Genomic DNA, 24,801 nt, shown 5'->3' on the forward strand with positions numbered 1-24,801 from the left:
TATAAAGTTGCAGTAATAGATGCCACATTGGAATTGTTGAACCATTTATTTCAAGTGATATATATTCAAATTCTTCCTCTTTAGGGTCCAAAAAGGCATAAGATACCAGCAAACTAAACAGACATGTGAAATCTGTGGCCTTAAATGGCAGAGACAAACAGGTGATAAAAATAAAGATTTAAATAACGCTTTAATAAATAAAACTGAGCTTCAGTGATCATGATAAATAAATTGTTATGTAAAAAGGTAGTGGTGATAAAAACAATTAATCGACGTCTGATTAATTGTGAATTAATGGTTTACTAATTTAAAATGAATCCAATTGATGAACTAATAACATCCGCTTTGACCTGGTTTTAATGTTGTAGTTTGGCCGCCATTCACCAGATGGCGCCGCTGGTCATCCTTAAGCGGAGCGACACACAGGAACAAATATGGCCTCTGGGCTAATCCACATCGGGAAAGTAAAACCCTTCAAACATAGTCCGCTGTGGGACATATAAAAGTCACTTTTAAGCGGTTCTGTTTTGAAATATAAACACTCGACAAACTTTTAAAATTTAACATCTCAATAGCGCTAATTTAGCAGAGCTACGTGGCGGAGCAGCTTCAGTTTCTGCTAATTGACCTTAAGCTCTCGGCTTTTCCCGGAGCTCTTAACATCCCGGCTGTCAGCCACTTCCTTACTGGAGATGTTGTTTGCACTTCTGCTTATAAATCTTAAACTGAAAGAGAAACGAACACTGCTGGATCTGCTCGCTCAAAGGCTGGTGATCGATGTCTTAACCCAAAAAGAAGAACAGATGGTGGGCTGGTTCCCATAGCAGCGCTGTCGATCTCTGCACCCTCCGATGGCCACCATTGCACTATAACATAAAAAGGTAAGGATAACTCAACGTATACTACTGAACGCATATAACATGAAACACATTTTAATCTGCCTTTTTTTCCACAGCTGACAAAAAGCAGAAACCTCCTCAGAAATCCGCTGTGCTACATGCAAGGTGAATTCAATAAATTTATTTTTGTCACCATGCTGTGCAGGAAAAAAATAGATGGATGACTGTGCTTCAATTGAATTATAATTGGCATTGAAAATATACTAGATTTTTTTAAAAACTCTGATTTAAAATGTTAATTTTCTGCATATTAGTCATATTTGAAGTTGGCCGATTTCCTAAATTTACAGGAGAACAAAACTATACAGAAAGAATAAAATAAAATAAACATCTCTAGGCTGCGCAGGGATGCAGTTGGTAGCAGTTACCTTTGAGTTTTGGGTAGAATATATTTACATACAAAGGTTTTATGGGGTTTTTGTCTTAAATGAAAAATGTATATATATTTTTTGTACATTTTTTACTTAATTACTGCTCTAAATACATTGTTCTTTCACCACTTTGCCTTTTTCTTAGTCTGTATACTCCAGTTAATGATTGATTACCAAATTAAGTAACGATTATTTAAATAATTGAATCATGACGATGAATATGATTAATAATTTCAGCTCTAATCATTTACTTTCCATTAGCAAACACAATTTTTAGTATTTTATAGTTGCAGGCGCTACATGTAACACTGATTTTAGACGCAATAGTAACATGTTGATGTTAGAAGTATTTTTTTCACTGCAGATGTTACAAATGGTCAAGCGTAAACAATAAATGAGTGATATGTTGTGACATTTCAGGTGATAAAATGTTTATTCTTTTATTCCAGGAAAATAAACATTTTAATGTATTCCTAATACTCTATATAAAAATGGAATAATAAATAAAATATCTGCTGAATGTGCCAATATTTTTATCTGATAAATCGATTAATCACCATAATAATTGGTAACTAAAATAATCATTAATTGCAGTCCTACCTAAAAATTATGTTTGTAAGAGGCATAACAGGCAATGTTCATGGGCGTCGCCATGTCGAAATTCCTACTTCTGAACTAAAACGCCGTTGTCTCTGGTCTGATGTAGTAATCATTGTTCACCCTGGATTGACCATATTTGTGTTGTGATGACATTAAGTTCTTTTCATGAAATTTTAATCAATATATCGTTCACATTTTTAAAAGCTGGCTTCTGATCTAAAAGCCCAATATCAAGGTGACCTAGTCTTAAAACAGCAGCTTATAAAATTTTAGTTCTTCTCCAAACTGCAGCCACTTTAAAATGAATGTTCAACAATACAACCTACCGATGACACAGACGCGCCTGTGATTGCTCTCTGTCTTGAAGTTTCTTTCAGTGCCCACTGAAGGACTCAACTGAGAGTTTCCCCTACGTCATATTAAAATATCCCCCAGCACATATTGACTCTGTCTCTGCTGGTTTGATGATTGCAAAACAGCAGGAAACACATGAGTTTGTAATCACGATTCACACATAGCAATAAATCTTTAAAGACAGTCTTTCATCCTGTTCATTGCTGGCATAATTACCCTAAAAAAAAAAAAAAGAAAGCTGACACCTACTCTGAATGTTTGACCAATAACAGATAGCTGGCAGTTTTCACTCCAACAGATGTGACCAGTTATTGCAATTTTCAATTGTTTACACAGATAAATAATTCAATCCAGACAGTTGGAGGCACTACAAGCATGTTGCTGTTCTGAGGAAATGAGGACAGCAAATATGTGAATTTTCATTTCTAGAAGGGGAAAGCAGACCCAGACAGTTCATGAAGATGTTTAAGTCCTTACAGCTGCAGCATCCAGCTTTTATAAAATGCTTTTACATAATGGAAAGTAAATTTCCATCATATTGGCAGCACTAAGACCCGCCTCCTGACTCTGATTGGTTAAGCACTGGAAGGAACTTAAATTTTTTTTCACAGATTGCCTCTCATGCCATACTACCACGACATTGTGACAGAAAAAACATATTTTTGTAAAGTTATGTACTGCTTTAAAGTATTTTTAAAGTGTTTACTATCTAAAATACTTTCCAAAAGGATTCATACTCTGTTAGTGATCCCAACTTTTTACATGCTGCAACAAAAATCATTTATCTTTGTAGGCTGTGTAATAAACTTACATAAAATAGTGGAAAATTCAGAAATAGGAAGAAAATTAAGTTTTTCGTCATTTTCTTTCTATCCATCCATTTTCTATACCTAACCATGAAGGATTGTGGGTATTTCTCTCAAGTGGTCATTGGGTGAGAGGTGGGGTACACCATGGACAGAACAAACAATCTCACAAACACAAGCAGGAACAGAACAGCATGTCTAGTAGGAATATTAATTCAGGGTCTGAAAGGATTTGAAACTCGGATGAATATTCAGGTTGCAGCAGGTCAAAGAGCCTAAATATGCAGCCAGAGCTACAATGCTTTGGATAAAGCATGGTCATGTGTCAGAATGACCCAGAAAGATCCTGTCCAAGTCCAGGTTTTTCAAAATTTGAACCTGGTGTTCCTAGTAGCATTCAATTCGATATGACTTGAGCTATTTGCAAAAAATAATATTTGGTCTGCAGATGTGCCTTCAGCTGGAACAACAGAAACATTTGGTCTTATTAAAAAATTGACTCAACGGGGCCAAAAACAACGACACACCACACTTCATGCACTTCCACAAATGATTTCTCTAATTGTGTAATACTTTATGATGATCTATTATATAAAATCCACAAAAATACAGCAGAGTTTATAATTGCCTGTAAGGTTAATTGATCTAAATTGTTATTTGTCTCACTTCTGTCTTTGTTGGCCTCATCAATAATGGATAAAAAACAAGTCACTGGATGGATTTACCTAAGCAAATAGACACAAGCCGCTTATTGGATAATTACTGCAGGGTGACTATCTTCCAGCTGACTAAAAGTTATTTATCCCCAACTGATCCAATGAATATCTTATTAAAAAAAGACACGTTTTACATCCTGTGGTTGTGGAAAAGATGTTGGTCTTTTTAAGAAAAGTCCAAATAATTTGCATGCATCAAGCAGAGAAAACCTCCTAGGAGATTACAGGAACGAGTCCAACGCTTTGTTAAAACTGGAAGGATAGTGGTGACATTATCTTCGAAAGAAAGAAAGAAAATGCTGAAATTGGTAGAACTTGAAGGTATTTTAACAGTGAAAGTAAAAACAAAGAACTTGGACTGAACTGCTGTAAGAAACCCACTAATCAGTGAGGTTAACTGGAGAAAAAGACTTCAATTTGCAAGGGAACATAAAGATTGGACTCTGGGGGAACAGAAGAAGATCGTTTGGTCTGATGAGTCCAAGTTTACCCTCTTATACGTCAGTGACCATTTAACAAACACTCACAGACCACCAAACTTGAAATTAGCCCCACAATAATGCAACATCTTAAAATACACAACCCAAAATGAAAATGTGAGTCTCTAACTCATTGTCTTTGTTCCTCCTAAAGTGAAGGGTGGCGCTGTTTTGTAAATGTGATTGGGTACAATAAACCCATGAAAAAGCTGACTCTGGGCATTTTGAATTATTTACAGATCCTGAAAGTATGGATTCCAAGATGATATAAAACACATGGAAATCAAAAAAGTTATTTTCTGCCAAGTGTTGGGTACATTTTAGGGCTATTTGTAATTTAGAAACATAATAAAAGAAAAGTAGACTTGAGTTGTGTTGGAAAAAAACAAACATTTTCTTTCAGCCCAACCTAAGTAATTTTATTTTAGGTGTAAAGATGCAGTTGGTCAGCGTGGGGCGCAGCGCTGCTCACCGCCTCGTCACTGGGATATCAGACAGAGATCTGTATGAAAGATAAAAAAAGAAACTTATGCTTAGCTTAAGCATAAGTTTAATATCCAATTATTATTAAATCAACCCTACACTGCATGGTTGTTAAGTCAAGCCGACTTTTCACATGTTAATGTTAGAAATATTTAAAATGATTGAATGTTTTTATTGCATTTAGGCTATAAACTAAAATGTCTATTTTCCTAGTTAAAAAAGAAATTTAAATATTTATTTCCATCTTTCTTTCAGTGCATTTCTTATATTGTATGAAAACAGGCTTGATAATGCTAGAGAATGTGATTTTTTTTATCAGATTAATTGAAGGAATGACGGATTAATCAATAACTGAAATAATCAATAATGAGTTGCAGCCCTAATTATAAGTATAATGATGCACTGCGTCAAATAGGATTTTCCAGATTTTTTATAATCTGAAGTGATTATTCTATGCAAGATGGTGAAATAGATTCAACCAAAAAAGTAGGCCACAAATAAATTTTTGATGCATTCAGTGCTTTTCTACAGAAATGGCTTTCTGCTTTTTGAATGTTTTAATTTTTAGGAAAACTTCAGTAGGTAAAGGTGCAGTTATTGACGTCGTTCTCCTCAAGCAGCTGCAGTCTTTTGGAGGGAGTCCAAATTTGTGTTTTCCTGCAAAAGTGACTTTTGGCAATACAGTTTGTTTCCTGTTTTGGTATATTTGTTACACTTTGAACAGGATTTTATATTTTTTAACAACTAAAAATGTATTTAAAATAAAAATTTGGATCGTTTCCACTAGAGTTTGGAAGAAATGTGCTCAGCTTGACGTGACGGTAATGAACCCTGGAGCTTAAAATGAAAAGCATTGACAGTTTTTTTTGTAGATTTATCATCTTGATCAGTCCAGATCCAGGTTTTTTCTTTTAAAAACTACCTGAACGTTAAATGAAGTCCTAACCTCTCAGCTGATGTTGGTTTTACAAGCAGCTGAATGTGAACTTTGTGTTCTCTAAATCAGACAGATCGATGCTCACAGAGGTGTGTGTTTCAGTGACATAATGGAAAGGCTTTATGTCTGGCTGCAGTCTTTGCCCTGAAGATGTGCCAGGTGAATATACAACGCAATTTAGTGAGATGACAGGATTAGAAGTGCGTATTTTACATCTGTGTTTCACACATTTACATAAACAGTTTCTAAATGTTTCTCTTTGTTATTTCTGCGCTGTCTGTTCTGTCGTCTGCAGACTCCGTGTTTATTAGGCTGCACTTCACGATCGATGGCAGCTCCGCTCCCTTTCGCTTGGAGCTGCTGACATAATTGCTGTAATTAAAATCAGGTCAGACAAGGCCTTTGACCTGTTAAAACCTCTGCATTTTAGAACAAGCACCTCCATTAATACGTCAATGGGACGGCATGGAGGCAGCTTGCTGCTTCGCTCAGAGAAACATTTAGCTTTCAGTTCCCTTAGATGGAGTCGACTCACAGCAAACAGAAATATCTAATCAAGTCCATTTTATTACACTGATTCAAAATCAGTCAAATTTAAGTTGCTATTCTAGATAAGAATCTCCCCCCAAAAAAGCCCATTCAGGATAAAAAGGATAAAAATGTGCATCAAACCTACTGAGCATGTAAATGGCGACAGTGGAAAGGAATAACTGATATTTTAGGATATTTATTAAATCTGGAGGTATAAGAAATAAAAATGTTCATTCTGTAGGGGGAAGAACGTTACAGGCATCTTCTTCACGAGTCTTCAGTCAGAGGCTTCCAAAGAACCACTGCAACACGGACTGGTACAGGAGATCCTCTTTGGAGAAAGCTGAACAATATGAGTTACAAGAAGATTTAATATCCCTCTGGATTAAAAAGCTTTTTTTATTTTATTTAATTGAACTGAATACACTGCAAAAACACAAAATTTTATTAAGTATCTTAGTGCTCTCAAAATAAGACAAAGATAACTTACAAATATCTTTTCAGAAAGAGTTAGGAGCTTAATCCTGATTAAAAAGAACTAACTGCTGAAAAGTTACTTATAGGTTAGTTTTGTCTTATTTCAAGTGATCTAAGATATTTTCACTCGAAAGTAGACCAGAATTACTTGGTAAGATTTTGTTTTTGCAGTGTAAAAACACAAAATGTAAATCAACAGACAGAAATTATGGTTGCTGGGGTGCTGTGGTGGCGCAGGGGCAAAGCACAACCCACGTATTGAGGCCTTGGTCCTCGTGGCGGTGGTTGCAGGTTTGATTCCCATCCTGGTGACATTTGCCGCATGTCTCCCCTTCTCTCATTACCCTCTTTCCTGTTGAACTACTTTCAAATAAAGGCCACTAGAGCCAACAAAACCTAAAAAAGAAATTATGGTTGCTGTCTTAGCTGTTACTGCAGTGACTTTTAAAACACAAATTTATTCAAAAGTATCAGATCTTGGAAAAGGAGGCGGAAATACAAGAATTACAAATTTGTGACGGTTAAACCAAATATATTAGTAATACAATATTCCAAAAGCTAAACTATGTAGGAGATTTCTTAGTTTTGTTTTGTCAAAATATAAAAAAAGTATTTCTGATCGGTTGAGTAATGAGGCAACGGGAACATTAATGACCGGATGCAGGCAGAACTGTGAACATGTTCATCTCTCCTCTCCAGGATTTGCCTTTAAAGCAGAAAATCAGCAAAAAATACCTCTTAAGTGATCAAAGAACTGCCAGTTCTTTTGAGTCAATGTGTGTGTGTGTGTGTGTGTGTGTGTGTGTGTAGGCGTGCGTGTGTGTGCACGCATGTTGCTGTGAAGTGTATAGCTTATCGATTAGTTGCAACCATTCTGCAAGACATTGTGTGGAAAAGATTAGAAGCATCTGTTTCTGTTTTTGTTTTAAAGAGCCTATTTGCTAGGATTTAATTTGGGTTTTAGCCATCACGGTTAAAAAGTTCAACCATTAAAATACAACTAAACCAAAAAAATATTCATACCTCTGGTAGATTTAGATGTAAAGATAGTTTCATTCAACCGAGAAGATTATTTCTCACAGGATGAGACTGACGTCTCTCAAAAATAATAGAACATTGTAGAAAAAAATCAATAGATAAATCTTGGTGATTTAGAAATCAGATTATTTTTACCTCAAAAAAACTAAATGTTCCGAAGTATTTTTGGTCTAGTTTCTAATGCAAATATCTTAGCACACTTTAAATAAGACACAATTAACATAAAACTAACTTTTAAGCAAGATATAGGAGCTTGTTTAAAATAAATAATTCCTTAATTTAGATAAAAATAAAAAAGTACTAGTTCTACTTTCAGATTGTTTCAGAAAATGTCTTATTAGACGTGAAATAATTTACCAGTGGAACTACTTCTCTTTTATTTTTATCAATATTAAGGAATTACTTACTTAAAACAAGCTCCTATATTTTGTTAGCTGTTTGTAAGTTACTTTTTTCTTATTTCTAGTGTACTAAGATACCAAAATACTTGGTAGGATTTTGAGTTTTTGCAGTGCCATCCAGGTTTTTGTATGTTTCCACTCTCATTTTATTTATTTCATGTTTTGCGATGAGCTTCAGGTATTAAGTTTGGAAAGGCCTCTTTGGCATCGCCGTAGACTTTAGCTCCCTCTGCAGAAGAAAAAACATTATCAATATTAAAGAGATTACTGTAAGCCTAATCCTGCTAGGACTATGAGGAATGTCAGGCTTAACTGTACTTGGAGTGTAGAAAAGTTTGCATTTTTGACAAGGAAGAGGTGAATGAATCTTCCTGTTGGCGTCACCGTGGATCGAGCTGTTGGCATCAAATCTAACAGGATTTATTTTTGCAGAGTTTTAAAACCGAAGTCAAAAGTTATTGAAGATTTAGATCACTTGTTCTTATTATTTAATCGGGTTCAAATATAGGTTTTGCAATGTAAAATATTTCTTCTTTATCTAACTACCACATTTGTTTTAGCCTTTCTGTTGGAGCAATGCTCTGACCTGGTTCTTTCAACCAGCTGGTGCAATGCAGATACACAGATATTCAGAAACATACAATAGGTCCATTATGGTTTCTGAAACCTCACATTACCATCAGGCTCCTGCAAATCAATACTGAAAATGGCAGCTGTGAGATTAGATGGTAAAAGTATTTTCTTTTTTCAGAGTTTGATGTAAAGACAACACTTTTCTTTTGGGTCTGCTGGGCATCTTCCAACAGACGAACAATCTCACACCTGTGGAGATATTCTGAACTTGCAGCAATCTTCTTTGTGCACATTCACATCACATACTGGCAATTTATTGGTCAGCATCTACAAAATACATTTAATCTGTTTTCACGTGTTTTTTTTTTTTAGTTGGTAAATATTCCTTCAAATTATTTAAAAGTTTAAAGTTAAAATTTGTACACCTTTAATTGTTTTTCGATTACATTTCTTCTTCATCTCAAGTGAAGATGCATACAGTACGAAGTGCAGGGAACCTGAGAAGCAGAGAGGAAAAAGATGTTTGGTCTGAGAGGAAACAAAAACATCTGACCCTGCTCTGCTAGCGAAAGCCCCCTGCGCTCAGTGGGATTCATTAGCAGCACATCTTTAATACGCGGTCCTGACAGAAATGCTGCAACTGGGGTTATTAATGACCTGATGATAAGAATAGTGCAGCCCTAAAACCGGCAACTCTGGGGGAGAAATTGCTTATTCTGAAATGACTTCTTGCTTCTTGCAAAGTCATTACAGAAAACTAGGAATATGGAGACAACGAGGCTCCATGTTGAAATGGATAAAACATTTTACTGTAATAATTGAATCTGTGATCATTAATAATTGATTCTAGATCGTTCCTCTTTAGGTCCAAAGATAAAAACCTTAGTTTTGTCTGAAGTTTCATTCATGAAGCCTCCATCATGTTCCGACAGTGTGATGTCAGTCTGATGTACACAAATCAAATAAAGTTTTACCAAAATATGCAGAAGTTTTCTTAACGACAGGCCTGATAAAAACCCCCAAAGAAAACAACATGTGGCTCTGACAGATCAACAAGTAGAACTGCTTTTATGGTGCAGGACTACAAAGTGAGAAATGTGAATTTTTTAACCAGTAACTGTTTCGCTGTCACACTCAAACACAGAAAGCTACATTTGGCTCTTTACTTGTGAAGAATGAGCGTCCTGCACGTTTTTCCTGCTCACATGGTCAATAATCTGTCTAAACCGTGTCTGTGTGTGTCACATCAAACGATGCATGAGCCTTAATGATGAACATAAAGAGGCTGTGTCAAGTGATCACTGCAGTATTGATGTTTTTAATGGGTTTATAAGCTCACTGACCCACACACACATCCACACACTCACAGGGATTGTTCTAATTAAGTGCGTACCGACTCATTCAATCCAACCTTCTGCTCAACCTGACGTCCTCGTTGTAGGTTAATGGCTTCATTTAGATTTCGGCCTTTTTTCCGTTTAGGTGGGTGTTAATGAGCTTTAGCGCTGTAATGGGTCACGTGCACAGGTTAGCCGTCGATGTTTGACACGGCGGCGCCACAAGAACCACATTAAACTGTTTTTGTTGCTGCAGCGTAATTGAATTCAGATGTTTAAAAGAGAAAAAAACATCAATAAGGTCAGCATAAAAATCACCAAAAACCATTCTTAATAAATAGAATTAACAATATTAATAATATTCTTAATAATAGTAAAAATATTTTTACTATTACTCCTGCCTTTAAGCAGCAGACATAAGTTTTCGTCATAATTATATTCCATGATATTGCATGGAATACAATATTATCACGTTTTCACAATATAATTATGTTTATACAGCATAAATATTATTTTTGTACAATATAATTATGTTTTAATAAAACAGTTATCACGTTCATGCAGTATAATTATGTTTATCCATTTTATTATGTTTGTTCATTAAATTATCCCAATATTTCAACATATTATCATGCTTTTTCAAAAAAATGATCATTCTTTCAACAATACAATTATAATTTTTAATTCAACATATATTATCTTTGTGCAATATATTATCACGTTTCTACAATATAATTTTTATGTTACAACACGATAGTGCTCAAAAATGTGTTTTCCTCTGTGACACCAATATGCTTCCGTATGTATGCCAGTCAAAGAAAATACAGTTATCCAAAATAAGCTGTCATGATTCTGATTTACCACTTTGAGTTGCTATTTTGTTTTATCAATCCTAAACTACTCTGGATAATTAAATTAATTACAGTACTGCAGCACTGTTCTCTGTTGTCTGTTTTTAAATGGCCAAAGATTTGTAACCAAAAGTTTGCTCCTGCATGGCTGACTCGACTCCAAAAGACACAGACAAAATTCCTGCAAACTATTATGTAAAGTTTGTGGTAGTTGACCACAAAAATGTGACCCAAGTCATACATTTTAAAAGGAAATCCTGCCGAATGTTTTTACTTTTACTCCTGCCTTCAACCACAGACATATTTGGTCATTCTGACTGAGCAGAAAGAGGAAATCGTCTCAACTCTTAGCTAATCCTCCGTTTATTTTACAACAGTTTTTAATGTGTTTTCATCTTGCTGCCCCTTGAAGACAAAAAAAAAAAACTTTATTCATTTTAGTTAAACTGACTGATCTGATTACATAAAATTGTGTTTAATGCAGATTTATTTCCTTAAACTAAATTGTTGACATAAAAAAATCATAAGTCTTGTGTGTTTCAGAAAAAACAGAAAGAACTCGATAAGAAAAGTAGATTCTGCACAAGATTACGGCTTAAACTTGCTAAATATCATCCTGTGAGTTGCCCTAAAACATTTTACATTAAAGAAAACAGCTGAAGCTATGCAGCTCAATAATAAAATGGGATTCCGTCCAAAACTGAAGGGAGAGTCATTTCTCAAACACCACTGCTCATTGATTAAGACCAGTCCAAAGCTGCACCCATCTATGCTTTTATATTAACAAGAAATCTAATTACTAAGAGTGACGTAAACGCCGCCACTTCTGATTGGACGTGTGTTGCGTTCAGGGACTGGATTTTACTTAAACGAACCAAAAATAAACTTGGTTAGTGTCAGACAACAGCCCCTCACAATTAGAGAATTTCTCTGAAACACAAGGAAGCACTTAACAGCAATAGAGTCGGATATTTCCCCGAGGAGTTACCGAGCGTAATCAGAGGTAAAATGAGACTGCGTGTTGGACATGCATGCGCCAGGCGCCCAGAGGCAAATCTCTAAATGAACGCTGATTTCCCGCCATGACAGCTGGATGACTAATCAGATGCTGCTGAACCTCCTTATCAGCCAAAACGGTTTCGTCAGGAACATGAGCGTTAGGAGACGTTTATTATAAGGTTAAGGAAGCAAAATGGTTGTAAAACTGTTGGAGCACCTGTTAAATTTTCCACTGTGATGTAAACGTTTCAAGAAGACAGAATCAGAATCCCTTCTGTTGTTATTCTGCACGAAGAAAGCACAACAAAATGTTAAAATAAATCAAATGATTGAGTAAAATAAGTATATCTAAGTTAATATGAAATATAGTAGAAACACAAAACAACTGGGAAAATGCTGAGAAAAAGTAAACTAAGAAAATGTCACCTTAGTTTGTGTATTTTTAGTTTGTGACACTAAAACATACAGAAAATGCCACTTGAAATACATCAGTATTTACATAAATATACATCACAGCAGAGGTTGTGATGTAAGAGTAAAAAAGTACTTTGTAAAAAGTCAAAGTACTGAGTAATTGATCAAAGTATCAATCATTTAATATTTAAAAATTACATAATTAGATGGGTCAAAATATAAATTTAAATGCAAATGTTTGAATTTTAAGGACTGAAATGACAATAATTCATATAAGTAACAAAAGTTAAAGTCAGGCAAAAAGAAAAATATTCCAGGTCAGTTTATTTCAATATAAAACTGATGAAACTTTAACAAAAACTGCAGGTGTGTCTGTCTCTGGTTTGTTTTTCATTCAGTGGGTAGAAAATCCAAAAGTTTTATTCAAGTAAGAGTAGAAATACTTCAAAATAAAATTACTCAAGTACAAATAAAAATATGTTTCAGGATGAAAATACTAAATTTGAAAGATTATTCATTAAATTATGTCACATTCTTTTATATCAAAGTACAAAAGTCTCATTTTGAGGCATCCTTCTAATTTTTCCTTTTCTTGTTTCTGAAAGAAAAATAAATAAATTGTGTGTAGAAGAAGCTGCGGATTGGAGAAAAGCTGAAATTGTTTTCACTGAAGGAAACGTCTGTACTTGCATCTAGCAGTTGCTTTTTTTAAAAAAAAAGTTTGATTAAAATGAAGAAACACTGTTACCATGATTGGTAGGAATCCTCATGTTGATGATTTATTGAAAAACATTTGCACAAAAACAGAAAAACTTGATTGACCAGATCTAATAACTGAATGGAAACAGTAAAACCATTGAAGCACTGAAAGATCTGGCAAAGAGGTGAAAAGACTGACTGGCTTTTAAATGCAGGGAAGGTGGTTAAGCAACAACCAGGAGAAAGCTGTGTAGCTGTGGATGTGACACTGCATTAGAAAGAAAACAGAGGAATAAACTGAATTAGCCATTTCTTGCTTAAACGTTAGTTGTAAGTTAGTTTTGTCTTATTTCAAATTTACTGAGATATTTGCTCTCCAAACAAGACAAAATACTTGGTAAGATTTTGTGTTTTTGCAGAGCAGTCTGCTTTTTATCGACTTGAGGAAGTCATTTTCGTATTTGAGGCTGAAATAAAAACAAAATAAAACTTACAATAGGAACATAAACCTTAAAAAGCTGCACTAGCAAACAGCCGCTAGTTCAATTGTCTCAGTAAATATTTAGTTTTCTGAAATTACGAGGTCATAATCCACAACTTGTCTGCAGAAGGCTGCGGTAAAAGGACGTTCCCTTGTCTACATCAAACATCTAATCTGTCTGAGCCTTTGAAGATGCATTAGGGAACAGAAAGTCAAGTGGTTACAGGTGCCTTCTTGGCACGTGAAGCAGATTCTGTGAAATCTTACTGTTTCTTCAAATACCATGTCTGGAAATTTTCATTCCCGTTCACATCTGACAGGGCAAATGAAAAAAAAAAAGAAAAGAAAAACACCTGCTTTTGGTTCTCCATATGTTAGTATTTTCCCACCATTTAGCCTTTTCTTCCTGCTCTGCATGATCTGTAGCACATATCTAAAGTTAAAAACATGCACACAAACAGGAGAAGAAGAAACTCCCTGTGGATTCCAGCTAAAAAAATCCTCTTTCATATTGAGCTTCTCATCACCCAGCCGACCCTTTGAAAGAATAAACGAGTGAATCTCTCTTTATCACAGTGGGATCTGAGTCTCAGCCCAGTTAAAAAAACACAGCCCCCTCTAAATCTTTAATATTTAATACCCCTCAAAGTACAGGAGTAAAGAGCGAGGCAGTCTGCCGAAGAGAGACACGGGCAAACAAAGACGAGTTGAGCTTTTATCGTGAACCAGTCATGATGTAATTTAACGGCGGTGGATTTTTTGCCGTTGAAGGATATCTGCTGTCCTCCTTCTGTCTACTTAGTTTTCTAACAAACGGCTTGCAGGAAGCAGACTGTTGCCCTTCAAAAAGTCTGCAGCATGTGGACGCCCTGATGAACAAAGCTGGGCCCGGCTTTAATAATTCACTCTGATCTTTTCCTTTTTTTAAAAAACCCGTGTTGCATGAATGATGCTCCCTGCTAAATCACACATTTCGCTTAATTTAAAGAGCATTAAAGTTGAAAGTTTTTTGAAAAGTTTGTTTTTTTCTGTTAAATCTTTTTTTCTTGTTTTTCTATCTGCAGTCGGAGGAGATGGGACTTTGTTAGGGGTATCATGGGAGCATCGTGTCTTTGCTCTAATATAATCAGTTTCAGTAAATTACTCCAGACCTTAATAGCATTAGGACCTGGTGACACTCATTTAGCCCACTTAGGACTCTGAATGTCTAAGACTTCAGAAACACTGGATTAAATGTGGCTGCCTGAGCAGAATCTAAGCTTGGTGGCATAAGAGTATTACAAAAAGAGAGTTTTACTCCTGAGGAAAGAAAAATAAACTAAGTGTGTCACATTCATCAAAGGATATCTCATACTGTGTTTCACGGTACTGTCTAAATCTGTCTGGAGGGATTTTTTACACAGTTTGACAGAGTTTGGATTTGACTTTCAGACTCCAGTCTGTTCAAAATTCAAATTCAAACATTGAATGTTGGTGATCCGACTCAGCTCTTTCTGCCTTCCCAGTACCAGAGATGGAAATGATTTTTACCACAAAATGCTCCCAGTTTTGCTCTCCTCTTTATTCCTCTTTAAGAACAAATACTGGTAAAAACTAAGAGCCCGCTGCAGCGAACCTCATTGAAAACCTCCTGGTTTCTCCACCAAATATTGATTTTCAAGCCTCCGTCCATGTTAATTATGATAATCTCACATTTAGAGCCAATGAAAACACAGCATTTAAGATGGTAAAACTACATAAAAAAACATTTTTAAAATCAAAATTGACTAAAAGAAAAGCGCGTTAAATACCTGCTTAAAAGTTATTTGTAAAAAAAGTGATTTTTTCCTCCCTCCATTACTTCCATAGTTTTCTAGTTGTGTCCGAAATCTAAAGGTCCAATATTGCAACTCAGGATTCATTCTAATAAATCGCATTGAAACAACATTTTGACTAAACATAAACTCCAAGATGCAATTTAAAGAGGCGATATCATTCAAAATCGAACTTTTTTGAGCTTTATATCATGTTATCTGGATAAACTGAGAGCAAAACGCAGAACAGAAGAGCAACAGCCACATTTCATCCCAGGACCTACATATTAGGCTTTAAAGCTGCTGATGTCACAGTAAATCAATCTGCAATGAAAAACTATGTACTGATCAGAAACATATTTGATCTGTGGCAGGAGAAGAACTCCACTACTTTAAGTTTGATATGTTTAGGATTTTTTACAGCTGACTGTCAGAAACTTTGATTTCTCTCCCAAAAGGCAGATTAAGCTGAAAAGAAATGGTGGGGACGCCCTTTGCCCTTCCCACGCAGCAAGAAGGTTCTGGTTCTGGGTTTGTCTGTATGGACTTTGTTTGTTCTCCCTGTGCATGTATGGGTTCTCCCCAGGTACTCCAGCTTCCTCCAACTGTCCAAAAACGTTTCTTCACTTAACTTCACAACCAAGGCTGATGATTAGTGTCCTGCTAGAAGGTGAACCTCCACTCCAAACTCAAGTCTTTTCTGTATTTTCCCTACATTTAGCTTCTTCCAGATTTAGATTTTTTTTAAAGTTCACATTTCCAAGTGCTCTCTATCTAAATTGATTGAGGTTAAATGGGACCTATTGTGCAAATTTCATATTTTGAATGTTTTTATACTTCCATTTGTGTCTCTACTGCTTCTATAAGCAGCCAAAGTGCTTAAAAACCACCTAGTTGTTTGTTTTTTATTGGCAATAACTTAATGTTTTTTGGTGTCTGTCTTTATCAAAAACCTCCTGATTGCTAAGTTACAACTGGCCAGCACTGCCCCGTTACCTAGCAACACAAGCAGAGCCCCGGTCCCATTACCTAGCAACACAAGCCGAGCCCGGGTCCTGTTACCTAGCAACAGAAGCAGAGCCCCAGCAGTTTGGTCAGCTAATTTTACTGCTGTGTTCATTGTACAATGGCTGCTGGAAAAAGATAAGTGTTTAGTGTTGACTTACAATCCAGAAAACACTTCCTGCTTTCTTGTTGGTTGTGCAGAAGACTCTACTCCTGCTTTTCAAAGATGTACAGTTGTTTGATTTCACACCTGTTTGCAGCCAATTTAACGAGCTAGTGTAAAGATTGAATTGGGGGCGTGGACAGCAGCAGGTTATTTGGATTTAAAGTGACATAAAACAGCTCAAAATAGGCATAACTGAACAGATGGAAATCTCATTATCTAAGAAGGATTTTGTCATTTTTCTTTTGTAATGAACATATTTTTTTACAGCTCATAAGTCACCTTTAAACACACCATTACATGTTGCTTGGTGTTTCCGTAACCAGAGGTTGCTGCCTCAAAACAAGAGACCATTTTCAAATAAATTGCATTTAGCTATCAAAGATGAAAGATTACTCGCATATTTTTGAGGATATATATTCTTCCCAGACAGCAAATGTCCAGAATGATGTTTTCCTCAGGAGCTGAACGGTAAATCTGTTTCCTCTGAAAAAGTTGGCATAAGAATTTAAAAAGCTTGTTGAAAGCTATGTGACGAACTGTTATTGGATCCTTATTTGAAGTTTTGCATTTTTTACAAGATGCATTGTGGAGATCTGAAGAGCCACGTGTTACTGGCTGGAGGTAATGCAGAACCGTAAAGGATTAAAACTTAATAAAAAACTGTCAAAAAGGGGAAAAAAGAATTACTGGCCAGTCTTACTCAAAAGATTTGGAGATGGAAGATAAAAACAAGAAATAAAAATGACTTTTTAGCAGGATACACTACATATAACCCATGTTTACAACCTTATACATGATCAGTTTTTAGTTTTTGTATAATCTGAGCATAATAGGATTCAAAGATTTTATTTTTTGTCATGCCACCTTATTTTATTTGTGGTAGAAAATTTACACTCAGGTTCCAGATTAAGAAATTTAACACAAATAGAATAAATAAGTAAAGGAATAGGTCGATATTTTAGCATTTAGCTGATTGCCTGCCAGCTAACAATTTAATTAACTTTTATCTTGACTCATGAATGTACGTGTCTTGAAAACATATTTTTATAGATTTTTTTTGTTTTCTTTAGTTGTGGCTACATATTTTTATATCCACCTCTATTAATAACAAATTATTGCAGTTTGTTCGACAACTTTAAACATTTCTGAGCAACAATAAAAAATGTGTAGGAGGGCAAATACATCTTGGGGGGGAATAATTTTTATTCCAAATAAAGTTTTTTATTTCTGTAACCAAATGATCAGTGGATCTAAAAATGGAAACAACTTGACCCCCAATAATGCTTAATTTAGCTCTGGAAAAAGTAAAGTTAAATTAAAAGTTAATGATCAGTTTCTCTAATTTTACTTTTTATAAATTTATGCTTGAGTAAAATGAACATTGTTCTTTTATTCTATGAATGTGTCTGAAGATTCAAGCAAAAATGTTATATTTATTTGTAGTAAATGAGAAATGGACAAAATAACGAAAAAGATGCAGTGCTTTTGGACCTGAAATAATGCAAAGAAAACAAGTTCATATTGATTTGTCTATTAAATATATATTATATGTTTCACTTATGGAGTGACATTAATGATATCAATAGAATAGAATAGAAATGTCTTTATTGGGGAAATTTATGTGCAAAAGTAGCAAAGTGACTCAAAGTGGCAGAAAAATAAAAACACAGTAAGGACAAAAATTCAACATGAATACTGTGTAGTTATAAAAAATACTTTAGTTTACTGAATGACTCTCTATAATTAATTTTTCTCTGATTACAGGCTTCAAGCTGAACTTTTGTATCTAAAGCAAACAACCAGAGACTGAGAACTCTGACAATAAAATGAACGTGTAGGACCCCTGATTGCTTCACCTTCTCCACAGTAAATCAACCTTATCTGACTGCAGTGCAGCAAATGAGAATATATGAGACAGGGGAGGACCCTACATGTTAAAAATTATCCTCTGTCTCTAATCTGACTGATGTCTTTGGTTTTTAACCCCACGGTTCAGATTAATTGGTGCCATGCCTCCTTAGATCCCTGCCAGATCTCAGTTTCTTAGATCGACATTTGTGGGACCATTTGTCTTGTCTGGTTTCTCATTTGTCATGAGTAGCCCACTGGGACGCTATTTTCTTTTCCATTACTTCATTCGCTACAGATGAGAAATATGGCACACAGTCATTGCATAGCACTTGTTTGCATTAGTGTAGCATTTATGGAGCTGAGTTATTGCTGCCAAAACTCAGCAAGGATACCCAAAGATCCTGTTCACAGATTTATTGCAGGACTGATGTCACTTTCTGCTGGCTGTGGTTTAAACCGTCTTGCTACCAAAACAACATGCCATCTTTCATTCAAAGTTGAACAACTGATCTGAGTGCGTTGACTCTCCATTTAGCTCACTGACTGCATGAGTCATCATTCTCTGAACATGCTGTCTCTGATCTGAATGTAGAAACTCATATAGGTTTCATCTAATTTGATTTACCAACCTGAGGATAATCCTAATTGCTGGCTTTAATGAGAGAAATCATCTCTGAGGATATTGAAACTTTCCTGCTGCTGTAAACACTTTACCCTGGGCAAAAAAAAAAGGCATGAAGCCAATTAACAGGAAATTATTCCACATCTTTATTAGAAGGTTTAATCACACAGGTATTTATTCAGTGACGGGATTTTTCCTGTTTTTTTTTTTTTATTTTTTTTTTATATATATATTTTTTGTTGTACACCAACATAACATATTGCATGGTTTTGAAGAGGAAGGAAAAACGTTTTTCAAAAAGATGTGGTGGATTTATGATCAACAAAGATCAACAATCTTTAGAAGCACCTGTTGATAAAGTCATAGTTGTATTCTGTGAATACTTTTATTCACAAAATAACGTTTACATCTATTAAAGTCTAGCTAAAGCAAATAAGGTTATACTGAGCAACGAAAGTCGTCTTTTTCATTGACAAACGTATCACGTTAATTGACGAAGAGGTTTTTATATTTAACCTTTACATACAAAATGTAGAAGCTAATAAATAAAACGCTCCTCAGTTAAAGCTACTCGCACTTTCGCCTTTCACGAAAAGACCAGATGCTAATATTAGCTTGTTCATTTCAAGGCAGCATAAACTTTACCTTGAATTTAGTCTAAATTACATGTCTATTTTTTTTATTGTAAATGCGTTCATATGTGCTATTATTCTGCTGCAGCAGTAACGCAGCTATGGCTTTTATTTTTGAAAGACTTAGAACAACAAGGCGTCGTAAATCGACTGTCGCAAAATGTACAGCAGCAGCGGGAACACAAGCGTGCACAGAGATGTGCTTCACGGCTAAAAACGAGAAAAGGATATTGTCCAGGAGTAATTTTAGCTGTTCTTTGGCACTTGGTTGATGAGAGAAAAAGGTTGGTATTAGCGTTTTGTTGTGCAAATTTACGCCTAGATATATTTCACAGAGCAAACAGGTTGCTATTAAGAATAGCATTTATGGTTTCGCCCACTAGAGGGTACTCATGATCTTTGTTAAATTAGTCATGCTTAGTCAGCAAAGCAAAGATTAAATGTAATGTTATGTAAAGTTAGTTGTGACTGTCTGTGACTTTTAAGTTATGTTATAGTACATGGAAAATATAAAACTTAATGCTAAAAGGGGTTTAATGAAAATGTGGTAATGACACTCAAGGTAAAGATTGTCAAGGATAAAAAGGTAAATAATCCATTTCAGGTAAGTTAATAAGGCAAAAGGCAACATACTGTTTTAGTTACTAATGGTAATATTTGCAGTGTATATTTTGTAGCTCTTATGGTTTGTTCACATGAAAGGATTGCAAAAGAACAAGTTTGAGAGACCATATTTTTAAACGGTATGCTCCTTTTAGCCAATAGTGATGAGTGGTGCGTCACTAGATGCAGTAAGTGTTCTGCTTCCTTGGGCTGCCACTATCTGTTGGAAAGTTTTGCACGTAGGTTAATGTGACACAGTGACTCCTGCTTCAAAGTCTGCATATATTTCACGGTCATCACTTGTTCTCCACTGGAATCTCTCACAATTATTCTTGCAGTTTTAGAAATTGTTTTGCCATATGGCAGAAAACAGGCCTGTCTGAGGTTTACTTGCAGAGGTCAAGACTTCCTGTCCTGGACAAGACTGCTGGAACATAACTTTTATCTGTCAAGTTTTCATTGACATTTCAAATGTTCCTTCCCTACAATCTGTCCCCACAGCTATGTTCATGTTCCCGAAGGAATTTAAATCTGCTACAGTTGTCAGAGCAAGTAAGGAATGAGATTTATGTTACTTTACATGTGGTTCCTTGGAAAAGCTGCATGGACTTGTTATCTGATCTCCTTGGTAATTGCTGTTTTGTCAACCATTGTACAGAGGAAAAAAGGAAAATATGGGACATTTCTTCGTCCCATATCCTCACTGATTTATTTAATGTTTATGTTTTTTCAGAAAACAGTTGTGTGGAATCCACACAGATATCTCTCAAGTACTTCTTTCTGTTATTTGGAAAACGTTCTTCAGTGTCCAGAAAATGGGGTAGCACAAATCCTTCCCTAACCGCTAACCCTACCCTTGGAGAACTCTTCTAGATTTGACCTGGTAACACAGACACATGGTTGATGGTGAAACTCATCCTGAAAGGCCCGGACATATTTCACTTTTATTAGATTGAACTTCAAGAGCAAGTCATTTCCTGCTAACCTTGAGGTTCACCGCTTGTTTGCCGCTGCATGACAATATCTGTCAACACGTCTGACCAGTGGTAGTGATGGAATGAGTGATGCTTATTGCAGAGTTTATTATTCCGAGCCGCCTTTAAACGCAACATGAGCGCTACTCGCGCTGGGTTTACACCTGTGAAGGAGACCTGCTGCTGCTGTGCGGAGCTACGTAGGTTTGTGTTAGAATCACGGCAGAAAACCAGCAATGCGCAAAGAACTTTTCACAGTTTTTCCCTCCAAACTAACCGACTGAGTTGAGTAAAGCTGTTGGATGCAGGTAATGTTAGCTAAAAGATGACTAGCTAATATCAATACAGAACCTTCAGCTTAACAAGCTTAACAAGTACCTTGTAGGCTACCGATGTTTGTGTCTATTTTCAGCTACGTACATTCATTTTGCCCCCAAAAAAGTCGATCCCTCTCCCCCTCCCAGGCATCGTTTCAACCAGACAGCCATTTGTAATCCATAGGGGGGGGGGCGCAGGAAATGTTTGGAAACCACTGGGGGGGCGCAGAAGAAAAAGTTTGGGAACCACTGCTCTAAAGTGATGCTGGCTCTGTTTCAGTTTGTCATGGTGAAGAGAGAGCTGAGCCAAAAGGAAAAGCTCTCAATTTACCTCTAGTTGATCTACATTCCTACTCTCATCTTTGGTCTGGATCATGACCAAAGGACGAGATACAGGCAGCCTCTGCAGGGTGTTTGAGCTCTCATTTAGAGAAAAGAGTGAGATGCTCAAAAATCCAGGAGGGAGTCGGAGTAGAGCTGCTCCCAGATCTGGTTAAGATGCCTCCTTGAAGCCAGGATGAGACCCAAAGGAAGACCCAGGACATGCTGGACGGACAATGCTTCTTCACTAACCTGGGATTATCTTGGCCCAGGTGGCTGGAGAGAGAAGTCTGGGCCTCTCTGCTTAGTCTGCTGCCCCCATGACCCAACTCTGGATAAAGCAGAGGATAATGGATGGATTTCTGTATTGGTAATCAAACATGAAAGAAACTGACATTCTGCAAAAGTCTTGATGTCAGGAGTTGAACTCTGGACAGCTCACTCAAGGACTAACAGCTTCCATATTTGGGCCGTGTGCTCTACCCACAGCACGCTACCCCAAACAGCTGAAAATTATTAAATCATCTGGATCTGATTCAATCCCCTTCCGTGGTTTCTAGCTGCTCTTAACACAATACTGCCCGGAGGAAGTCCTGTTGGGCTTCTGGGCATGATTTCTCCCTCTGGAGGAACAGGGCACATCCCAGTGGAAGAAGAACCCAAACCAGACTCAGAACCGGCACTTCGTGAGTAACAGTAGACTGAAGAAACCAGACAATTATATCAGCTGAAAGAAATCTCACTACTGTTTGATTCAAGTTGAACTCAGAAAATTGACCAGATGCTCCACAGCACTGTTTCACTTGGTCTGCCTCTGCCTGATCAGAAGACCAGAGTTCAGTTAGCATTTCAGGAAAATGTGGATTTTCCTAAAGGAAGACATCCAACGCACTGCTCTTATAAAAGAAGAAATTATTTACCCAGATCTCCAAAATCCCAGCAGTGCAGCCAATGCAAAAGTAAATTATATATACAACACTTGACTGATAACCATGAAATTACCAAAACTATTTCAGAAATACTTTCTTTGTTCTTGGCAGATGGCAGCCTTATGTGAATAGCCAGATGCTTCCCCAAAGAATCATATCAAGTTTCTGGGTAACGTCTCCAATCGTCCTAAATGGAACGACAAGAAAACCAACCATCATTGTTCTTTCAGATAATCAGACGTGGCTGATTACCCCAAGCCTGAAACCACACGCTAAACTTGAGTAATGCAATGTTTGTCTTAGATGGACACATAAGGACACACTGTCATCGATCTTTCCAGAACTTACAGCGGTATAGTTTGCCAAGAGGAATAATTCAAAAATCTTGTAACCTTTTTTTATTTTTATGGGAAAGTAGTCGTGTTCTCTGCAGAAGAAGAGGGGATTGTAATTACTTTTGGAAACAGTGTAGTTTTTGTGAATGAGGTTTGGCAATAAAAAGGCAATACATAACCTCAAAAAGCCCAACTAGAGAAATATTTTATGAAAGTTACGGACTTAACAAGAGTGTTAGACTTTTTCTTTGTCTTCCACCCTAGACGACTGTTCATGAATGAAACGAGGAGGTTAATTGAGATGATTTATATTCTGCTGCAGATGAAAACATAAAGGTCAACATACCAGAAGCAACTGCATTAAGCCTGTAATCCTCAAGTCAAAGGATCATGAGCAGAAAACATCTGCTGATGTTCTGTTCCGTATAAAGGAAACCATAAATCACTGCTTTTTGAAAAACGAACAAAGACAAGCATGGAGACTGTGACAAATGTAATGGAAGGGGTTCTGGTGGTTAGCATGAAGCAGTTTTAAGTCACCAGACTGTAACCAATCAGTTTTATCTGTAGGTATAGCGAAATGCTTTGAAAAGTACTTTAATTATCAAAACATGCCACTTATTCTGGCGTCTTTGCTTGCTACCTAACCATATTTACAATTTTGGTCTTTAAAAATGTTCGCATTTAATCTTATTATTTTTTAAATATGCATTAATTATTTTTCTGTTTCAAACAGTTGCTAATTCCCAAAAACTGTTGTTAAATTAAATTGGGCTTGAGTTGAGGACTATCGGGATTGTTATGAAAATAATAATCTGTAAGGATATGACAAACTTTTAATAATTACTTTAATAAATGTTTTGTTTGAAAGCGAAAATGTGACCTTAGTGACACAAAACCAAAACATAATACGAATAAGAAATATCCACATCTGAAAATATTTGCAAAAAAAACCTAATTTCCACACTTTATTGTCTAGAATAATACGATGTAGTATTAAAAATTAAGTTTAAAGGCAAAAGTCATTCATTTAAATGTTCACATTTAAATTCACATGTTGTATAACTGCAGAATACTGAAATAAAAAAGCAAATCACACAACTCAGCTACAATATTATATACTGTCTTTAGTCTGCAAAGAAAACGTAAACGTTGGAGCCGCCACCATTCCAGGGAAAATAAAGTTTTTTAAACTATATAAACAAATATATCACTGAACCCTTTGATAATGTCAACGATCCAGCCAACATTTTCACTAATGATCTACTTTATGAAATTAATTTGACATTTCACAAAGATTCAGTCATCAGATCATCACCACTCTTGTTTAAATTCACAAAAATACCTGAAGCCACCAAGGACACCTTTCTGTCTTAAAATACAGATTATCCAATTGATGGTAATTGCTCTTTTACTATTTCGATTACCTAACCTGACCTGTAAGAGCTAATTAAAACACACCGCAAAAGAAAACGAGAAGAAAGAAGCAACTCGCTGGATTTCAAATTAACAAAAAGTTCTTCTTTCTTTTTTGTCATGTGAACTTTAAAACAATGTGTTTTATTAGGGTGTACGATTAATTACATAGATTATAAGTTTTTAAATTAAGCAATCGGCAAGAAGAGAAGACAAAACTGTCAAGAAAAGATGAGAGGATGAAAATAATATAAGGAAGCTGAAAGAGGCAGAATCCTATCCTGCTCTATTCATTTTTATTGATTAATTTTCTGTTTCAAACGGTTTCAAACAGTGCTGTCTATTCATTTTTAGCCAGGGGTTATTCAACTTGATGAGGAAAAAACCCTTA

At 35.9% G+C, this 24,801-nt stretch overlaps 1 long non-coding RNA gene across 1 annotated transcript; it reads left to right on the top strand.

The window, feature by feature from the left end:
* Positions 1-447: 447 nt before the first annotated feature.
* LOC106954185 (uncharacterized) lies at positions 448-23,346 on the top strand. The gene is made up of 3 exons (XR_001426317.1): positions 448-881; positions 956-1,004; positions 22,771-23,346. It is a non-coding gene; the product is annotated as an uncharacterized LOC106954185 (long non-coding RNA).
* Positions 23,347-24,801: the final 1,455 nt, after the last annotated feature.

The sequence above is a fragment of the Poecilia latipinna genome, unplaced genomic scaffold (genome assembly GCF_001443285.1).
Source record: "Poecilia latipinna isolate Pla-1442-1.1 unplaced genomic scaffold, P_latipinna-1.0 Scaffold635, whole genome shotgun sequence".
Classification (NCBI taxonomy): domain Eukaryota; kingdom Metazoa; phylum Chordata; class Actinopteri; order Cyprinodontiformes; family Poeciliidae; genus Poecilia; species Poecilia latipinna.